This window comes from Rhea americana, unplaced genomic scaffold (genome assembly GCF_003343005.1).
Source record: "Rhea americana isolate MKP2758 unplaced genomic scaffold, rheAme1 scaffold_2, whole genome shotgun sequence".
Lineage (NCBI taxonomy): Eukaryota > Metazoa > Chordata > Aves > Rheiformes > Rheidae > Rhea > Rhea americana.
In genome coordinates, this window is record NW_028186149.1 from 14707415 (window position 1) to 14715151 (window position 7737).

Consider the following 7737-nt stretch of genomic DNA (forward strand, 5'->3'; position numbering starts at 1 on the left):
GAATTTTGCATTTCATAAAACTAAGCCAGTTAACAAGGAATTTATTTTTCAGTGTTTCATAAGCATGCACTGTAACTACAGATCATATCAGCCAGAGCTGAAAATGTGTAAAGTAAGTTTTAAAGTGAAGAAATATATATAGTATGGAAATTAGTGTCATCGTTTTGTCATTTACAGTAAATGCCAGCTACTTATTACTTATCACTTTAATCTTCTGATAATACATAGTTGGTTCACCGCAATTTTGTGAGGAACATTTGCTCAAGTTCTATTAGGACTTAAGGAAAACAAAAAAGAACTTTTGTGTGACTACAACAACAAAGTCTCAGCAGCTTTGTTTTTTATTAAAAAGATTGTTATTTTTAGTCTTCAATATACACARTGAAATGTTAAAAGCTTTTTTGCATAATACTATGATTACACTTCACCGTCTGGATAGACTGAAAAAACAAAAGCAAATGCCTTATTTATACTGGATACACCATTATGGTATATAATTAATTAATTTATTAATATTACTGATCACACTCTTGTTTCCACAGAACAAGATGGACATCTTAACATCTCCTGCTGTCCGAAATGGTGGTGTGGAGAACAATAAAACATCTTCAATTGTTGGGACTTTTTTTTTAATCAAAAATGAAATTAAGTATTGATTGTACTTCTTGCATTTTTGCGTTTTCGTTTCTTTCCTGTGAATAAGAATCTTGACATCTTTCAGAGAAGCTGAATAAAACAGCACTTGTTCAGGGTATGCATAAAGACTGGTTAAGATTTGAATGGTCTGAAAACTGTCAGTTTAAAAGCAGTAGAATGGGGCTTGGTTTTATGGTTGGGGAGGGGGAGAAGGTTTTTGAGCCTTGCAAATTTTCAGTCAAAATTTTCCTACAGGAACTGGGGAAAGAAAAGAAAAATGAATGTCAGCCTGGAGGGCTAAGGACACTGCTGCTGGCGTCTTTCCTGTTGACTCAGTGCATGAAAAAGTATTCTCCAAGAATGATGAAGACAGTATCCAAAGATATCTGGACTATAGCCTGTTAATGTGCTACTTCTAAGAGAAAGGGTGATCTTTTGAACTTGTGCACAACTTTTTTTTTTTTTTTTTTTTTTTTTTTTTTTTTTATTGTTAGTACTTTCGGCTTTAAAATACTTTTTTTAGTAACAGAAAATTTGATTTTTGATTTTTGGATGTCATTTCATTTACAACAGTTGTTTTGTTTAGATTGAGAATGTTTGGACTTGTCCCTATTATAAATAATTAGAAAACGCCCTTTAAAATTAATCCACTTGTAATTCTTAGTGATGTTGTAAGATGGTGTATTGTATAGTTCTCAGTTCATAGCACACTAACTTTTTTCAAGCCCTTGACAGGCTTGAGAGGAAAGTTCTGACAGTGCTTAGTCTGCAGTAAACACCATCACTAGTTAAGACTGAAGCCACACTTACCAGGACTTACCAGCTCCATTTAGGAACAAAGAATTAATTTCTTTTGTCTTGTTTCTGTAATTGGATACCAAAAGGGAACTCTCCACATAATTAGTTTATTGCTGGGTAATTCCTTTATGGTAATTGAGATAAATGTGTTGATTTCCCCACAAATACGTCTGTGCAGATTTGTCCATGGAAGCTGCACTGTACAGTAGAGCTTACTCAGGGGATGCATGCCTTCTCCTAACTCACCTTGTAATGGGAAGTTACATTCCGTTTAACCTGTAAAAGCAATCRTTTAGAATGAGGAAGACCTTAATGCAGAGTTAAAGCTGTATATTTTTATAAGTATGTAATAGGGGAAAAAAAGTACCCATCACAGTATGTCTGATGTCAAATTCATAAGAATGCATGAGGTAATCTAAGTAGAAGATGCATTGTTTTGTACTGTGATGGAAAACTTCTTACTTGGATACATATGCAAAGAAAGGACAAGACCTCACCAAAAGATAAGCTTACAGAAGACTGAGTAATGGGTAAGATGCCTTGAGCAAAACATAAATTTATATCTGCTTCTAATTTACGAAATTGAATATATCGGGATTTCTTTTATTTACTACCTTGCTGTAAATTCACAACTACTGTTGTGTTCCATGCATCAGTTTACTTGAGGCATAAAGACTACAGCTGCCCCATGACAATGCTGCTGTACTGACCACACTTAGGAGGAGTCACAAGCGTACATCATGCTAGGACTAGGACTGTGGTTCATCTGCTTCTGCTCTCATATGAAAAGCTTTTACATTTCCTGTCAGCTTAGTGGTGTGATTTTGTTAGTTATTTTTAGGCTCACTCTTCAGCGTTTACTGTATTGGAAACATTTGAGCTTTTAATACAAGTGAATAGGTCACAGGCCGAAAGACCTCCTTATTGGGCTTCACTGTAGCTGCTTTCACTGTCTGCCTTAAGCAGCTCAAAAAAAGTAAAGTTTCCATGATTTTTACCTCTCCTCCTTGGCTGCTGTGCTGTAAGCTCACTTCTTTTCCTTGCCCTGAGGGAAAAAGAATAGCCTTTCTTCTTCCACCACCTTTTTCAGCAGTCCAGGAGACTTTTACAATATGCTGGAAATATTCTTCACTTACTTTTAATGATCCATCTCCCTTAGACTTGATTAAAATATGTCAGTAAATGCAGAAAGTGTAACTATGCCCATTACTTCTCAACAGCAGAAAAGCTGTAGACTTATGCAGAAAGACTCTTGTACTGACAGCCTTAACCTGTTCTGCAAAGAGCAYGACTCGAGCATCTGAAGACAAGTGCATTCATCCAGTTTTCTTATGAGCATATTTTGTAACAGCTTAACTAGGTAGAAACTTTCAAATCTAGCCCTCATATATGAATTTAGTTTCTTCCACAACTATCTGTCCTTTAACAGATTTTACTCTCTCTGCCCACAATTTATTTATTCTTTTTTCATTTTGGTTAATGTTTGCAGGCAGTTTGTTTCCTCATGGCCTTGCTGCTGTGCTTACTGTTTTTCCTTCCCATGTTAGCTTAGTGGGTGAGAACAGGTGACACCCAGCTCAGTGGTGGGTTTGGGCCTTATCTCAGATGGGCTGAATTTCAGTGCCTTGCTCGTAAGCTGCAGGAGTGTGGGCCATTACTCTTTTGGGGCTTAGGGCACCTGGACCTAAGCCCTTTCTGAACAGCACCACAGAAGGGGCAAGGACGTGGCAAAGCCATCGCACCTGACTTAGATTGAAAGAATCATAAAAGTGTAACCTATTGCAGTGACCACATGACGTCTCCAAGCTTGTCTGGCAGGGAGCCTGTAGCAACCAAATATGGTATGATATGGTTTCTTGTAATAGCAGAAAAATCAGCTTCTCCAGGTTGTTTGGGTTTTTTTCCTCAGCATATGTAATGAGTAAAGAACAGAATAATGCTTTGTTTAAAGCTTAAAGCAAAGCCTGCTTCATGCTGCTGCAGCTTCTGAGCATCAAAGGAGTAGTGTGTGTAATACACCTGCATGGTACAGATACAGGTTTCTTAGAGTTTTCTATAGATACAACAAAGTACTCTCAGAGAACAATGTTAATAAAAGCACATTTACAAAGAAAACCAGCAGTTCTTAAGTTATTCAAATCAGTCTTTTGTGCTGCCCAAGGGGGTGAAGGAAAAGCTTGTGTGTCTATTTCCACACCAAAGTTCAGTTGAAGACCCTGTAAATACCATCAGAGTAAATACTGTGCTTTTTAATACCACTTCTTCTAGCACAGAGCCCTTCACTACCAGCACTCCTTCCTCATGCCTGTTGACCAAGCCTGCTGAGCTAACGAGGCTGTCCTGCAAATCTTGCTGCTGAATCTGAGAGTCCTACCCCTCTTCCCCTACCTCGGAGGAACATGGCCTCTACAAAATGCAAGAGAGGATGAAGCAGTACAGCTGGACATTATGTCTGAGCTGGCTTTTAACAGTTGAATAGAAAAGAAAAACTGACTTGTACCAGGGAGAAGAAAAGGGAAGAGAGAAGTGGAAGGTGCTATTCATACCTTTTAAATTTAGATATCCAACTGTGACTACCTACCTGTCTCTACTTCAGAGAGAACTGAGGTCCTTAAGCTTAGGTTCTCCAAATCATACCTTGGATCACTGTATGAAGTGGGTGTTAATGCCTCTCCTCTTATTTCCTGTTGGCAGAAATAAAGCAGACATAAATCAAAGGGCTTTTACCATAGTACACTGGGTAGCCCTAGATAAAATATTTGGTAATAAAGCATGGCACAAAGCTAAATACAGAGCAGGAAATTTCTAAGCCATGTGATCCTATCATTCATTTATTTTGATGACTGTTTTTTCAGTTTACAACTGTTTCACATAGACTTTTTCCTTAACCTATAAGAGTTACAACCAAAATGTGAATGGGTATATTTAGGAAAAGATTAATGGCAGTGTTGAAAGTACTTTCAGGAGGTTACACTCTAGTTCCAGACTTTGCCCATAAGCTTTCCATACTTACTGTTTATTTCTGCAATGGCTTAAGAGCATCCAGTACTGTGGGTGGAGTTCAGCTTGTTCTCACTGGGGTAACATGTAATGGTGAATTGTCATTTCCAGTGATCATTAAATATTGAAAACACAGCATGAGCCTCTCTTTGGAAAGTCTTAAGTTTCCGTAAGTGGCAGATGGTATATAAGGCCGGGCTAGGCACTTGTAAAACCCTCTGTGTTTCTCAACTGCATGTCTCTACCACCTGACAGCCCGTCCTCCTCTGCTCAGAGTCAGAGGAAGTAGGTGCGCCTTCCACGAGCAAAGGCAGAAGTAGTTGTGCTAGAGCTTTCCCCTCGCCRTGTGCTCCTTCCCCTCAGAGCCACTTCTGTGCACAGGCTTCAGGCAGCACCACAGGAGTTGGGCTGCCTGGAAGAACCTGTCAACGGTGACCTGTGGCATTTGTGGGGCTAGCCAGGATTTGGGGGGAGCGAGAGCTGGAAGCCTATGTCTTCCAGTGGCCGTTGTTGAAGCACTCTGGTTTCAAAAAAGCAAGTGAAAGCAGTCATTGCCTCAACACCTGATCTGAGGCAGGTCATTAGTCACCCCACCACAACCCCATCACCACCTCCCTCCCCCAGCTGCGTGCAGCCATAGAGCAAGGAGCAAGAGCAAACTGGAGTTTTGAAACAAAATAGACATAACTAGCCCAAAATAGCAAGAATTGKCAAGAATAAAAGTATGAAACTAGTACAAGCCTTTTTAAACTGTCCAAATCCTGGAAAATGGGCAATATTAATGCGATACCCCAGCAAAAGAGCTCCCTTTCCAAGGACAGCACAGAGTGGCAGTGGTGATAAGGCCATCACAGATCATCAGTTTGAGAACTCCCTGCTTCAAAGTCAGTCCTCCAAAATGTTTCRGTAGCCTGCACTTTAAAGGCAAATTCTTTAGTAGATTTTTTTGCAAGCTGTAATTACCTGCAGGAGCTGCACCACAGATTAGAGAACAAGGCAGATGGTGCCACTACGAACCACATCGATCGGTACCATTACAAACTACATCAGCTAAGTGTCATCTCTGACACTTTTTAGCCTCTTAGATTTCATGGGATATAAAACTGAATTGAACACTTCGAGTGGGACATCAGCAATTTCATAAGAGTCCTACAATTATTTAGAATTAATCATCGCTACAGTGAGTTTGGATGATTTTACAAGCAGCTTTAACCAGCTGCAAACATCTAGATCAGGATTTACATCATAAATCTTGCCTTTTTGTTCTACTCAAACGGGAGTGTCTGCAAATCAGATTAATATAATTAAACAGTACAGTAGTAAAAGAAAAAAAAATAGTATTATCTTAGAAGCCAGAACAACCCTGCTTACAGCTGCCAGCTAAGATCTGACTCATCTAAGGTATTTTATAGCAACCATATGTTAGGCATGTCTATCTCACCTATTATGCAAAAAATGATAACGTTTCCTAATCAGGATTTGCCACTGAGCAGGATTTTCCGTAAACATCTCAGTATTGCAGGCGCTATCCACCATCAGAGGAAAGCCGGCTGCAGACACTTTTGATTTGTTAATTTAACAAATAGAATAAATGGCTGCAAATCTCTGGCTAGTAATGATTCAGCAAGGCTGGCTGTTGCTCAGAGTATAGGTATCTTACTCTGTCTGGCAATAGATGCATTAAAACATAATTTAGGAATTCTGTTTTAGAAACTAACTTAGGAATATCTACAGTTCTTGTGAGAGAAGCCTGCATGTTTCCGTTTGATGACATGATCTGGAAGCAAGAGCCACCACRTGATACATCATTAAAAATGCTTCCCTGTGACAGTGCAAGTAGAGTTATATTTGTATGCTGTATTTTCCTGCACAGCCAGGAGAAAGAGGGTGAATTCCTACCTCTACAAAAGAGAGAAAAAGATTAAAAATTAAGTTTAAAATTATTAAATTAAGGCCTTCTGATAACAATGCAGTTGATTGATTAAGCTAATTGGGCCTGCAAAGGCAAGCAGCATTTTCTGTCAACTCCATCATCTGTTGATTCCTTTTGAAGAAGTTTTACATACAGTTTATGTGCACACAAAGCTGCCTGAGCCTATATCCCTCCTGCAATCCTATGGGACCCTGTCTTGGTTGAATACTTGCGTGCACAGAGACCGGCCAAATGTCCAACCATCCTAACTACTTCTTGGCCCTCACTGCAGCCTCAAAACAGTTTAAAAGAGTAAGATGAGGGACGAAGCTCTAGTCTCTACATTCTCTTCTGCTCTGCAAAGGACAGTAGTTTTACTGCTCAAAGAAAAATGACAAAGTTCATATTGACACAAATAGGAGTAAACTTTTTATCCTAATAATTAAATACCTCCTCTAGAGATCTCGAGCTCTGGTTTTGGGAAGAGGTGCCCCTCAAAAGCTTTGCTGAGTTCATTCTTCCGTGGCAACTTCAAGTTGTGAACTGCTGGCTGTCACTAAATTAAAAAAATAAAAAGCAAAGTAGATATTTTTGCTCCTTAAGATCATTGGCTTATAAAGAAGTTTCACAAGTAGAAATGTAGTTAAATAGTTTCTTCCTTATTAAGATWATTTTTCCAAAGGGCATTTGAAAACTTTGAAAATAACTTTACAGCTATATTAGCCTCTGGGTCAAACACAAGTCATCTCTGCTAGCTATTCGTTTCTGAGATCCTCCCAAGCTCTGCCTTTTTGTACACTGAACATCTGATGCATCTTGTTTTTCTTCTATAACCACAGATGTGCCCTCTTCAAAAACTCACAATCTCGAAATGCTAAACTGACAAGCTTCGTGTCAAACCACACGCCCCGCGCAGCAAGCAGTGCTGAAGAAAAACAGAATCACGCTTGAAGAAAAACAGAAATCACACAAATTGTTTCCAAAGAATGAATCTGAAAAGTGTTCAGCTTGCTGCAGCCGTTCTCGCCTCAGAAACCATGTGACATTTAGCAGTTACTTTTCATGCTTACTTACTGTACGCATAAGCAGAGGAGATGAATTTGAACAACTCTCTGTATTAGCTTACGGTTAAACTCGTCTCTCTGAACTAAAYGGAGCCTTGCTCCAGGGCCGACACGGGGCTCCGCGTCTGCCCGAGCGCTACCAGCAGCGTGGGCCGGGCTGCCCCGCGGGCTGCGACCTCGGCCGCCCGCCAGCCCGCAGCGGCGCCCCGGCGTCCCGCCGCTTCCCCAGCGCCTCCGCAGCAGCGGGGCGCTGGCGGCCCGGCCCTACAGAGAGGTGTTGGGGCGCAGGGCGCGGAGGCGACTCGTCCGCAGCTTCGCGGCGCCCTG

The 7737-nt window shown here is 40.4% G+C and overlaps 1 protein-coding gene across 1 annotated transcript in view; it reads left to right on the plus strand.

The window, feature by feature from the left end:
- The window catches only part of RPAP2 (RNA polymerase II associated protein 2), a 42398-nt gene extending 38849 nt beyond the window's left edge, over positions 1 to 3549 (plus strand). The window contains exon 13 of the mRNA XM_085303563.1: positions 543 to 3549. The gene's annotated coding sequence lies outside the window, so the exon portion shown is untranslated. The remainder of the gene's footprint in view (positions 1 to 542) is intronic.
- The last annotated feature ends 4188 nt before the right edge of the window (positions 3550 to 7737 follow it).